The sequence below is a fragment of the Symsagittifera roscoffensis genome, chromosome 2, assembly GCF_963678635.1.
Source record: "Symsagittifera roscoffensis chromosome 2, txSymRosc1.1, whole genome shotgun sequence".
NCBI classification, from domain to species: Eukaryota; Metazoa; Xenacoelomorpha; order Acoela; family Convolutidae; genus Symsagittifera; species Symsagittifera roscoffensis.
The window spans coordinates 43,152,255-43,153,725 of record NC_087063.1 but is presented as its reverse complement, the minus strand read 5'-3'; positions in this window follow the sequence as shown (position 1 = coordinate 43,153,725).

Sequence of the window (1,471 nt, the reverse complement as noted above, 5' to 3'; positions counted from 1 at the left end):
TGTGTTTAAAAGAAAAACGATGAAAAGAAAGAGAAAGTAGGAATTGAATCTGAAATGCGCCAAAAGTCAAAAACGAGAAATGAAAATATAACACGTCTGCCCGTATGAAGGTCAAGATATGAATTTTTTAACTGCCCTCTAACGTCGATCAAAAACTTTTTGATGAAAAAGTTCTTCAAAATTATTCAGAAAAATTGGAAAAACTACAGTTACTTGAGAAAAAATTTGTTTTTTGGATTAATATCTCCGCAAAGTGAAAAATTTAAAGTCCGCTTACATAATGACATGAGCTGAAATCTTGTCTCAGTTCAGTTTGGAATTATTTAATTTGCCGCTCAAGCTTAATAGAACTAAATAGATTACGGGTTAGTAATCTATATTTCAAAGGTTATAGTCAAAGTAGTCCCAAACTTAAACTAGCATAACTCTACAAAACAATCCGAGTCCGGGTGAAATTTCTTTTTATTTTTTCGACCTGGTCATCAATTTACCTGTACCAAAACGTTTTTCAATAACACTTTCATTCCGATTTTTGGAGAAAGTGACGGAATATTTCGGCTGTTTTTATTCCGTCAAGACTAAGCGTTTTTCACGATAATTTGATAGGTTTTCTAAAAATTAATCAGGTTCAAATCTAGAAAAAAAATTGTGATTCTATTTCAGAAATACTTGGGGCTCGTAAGTTTTGATTTGACCCATAATTGCGATAAATAACGCGCAATACCGTGGGTTCTTATTAGAAGCATATACATTAGATGAAATCGTTTGAAAGTGAACTGTGGGAAATTATTTGATTTTATTGATCCGACTTTTAAATTAGGTGAAATTATATACACCTTGGGTGGTTTGCTTAAATCAAATCAAAATACAAAAGAACAATCGCTGAGTGGTATAACCGAATCCCAGATCTTCGTGTTGTCAGCGGGGGTGCTCAACACTACACCAACCTGATTCTAAATTGCTTGCTTATAACTTTGATGCTAGAATAGTAATAAAAATTATATTTTTGTCAAATTTTTTCGGTCTACATTTTTGTTCGAAATTCAATTGAGATAAGCTAAGAGGTGGTATTATTTTGGTTCGACTCAAAGTTCCACTATTGATGATTGAGTTTTTCAATGTTTTGGTTTTTCATTTTTTTTCTAGTATAAACTACTCAACGCCGGTTAAGGGGCACTCAAGAGCAATCATGGTTTTCTCCAGATCTACGAGTAGTCTTGTTATTAGGATGAGAGACGCCGAAAACATCTGTTTCAATTTTCATAGCGAAGAAAAAACGGAAAAAAAATGATTTCTCTATGAATTTTTTTATCCGTTTTTCAACCAATAGCTATGCTATTGTATTGGTCTTAAAGTGCAGTCGCAGCATCCAAGGAATTACTTGTTTCATCTAATTGCGTCGTAAAAAGGAGAGGCTTGTTTATCTGTACAATATAATAAATCCATGATTTCAAATTTCAAAGAACAAAAT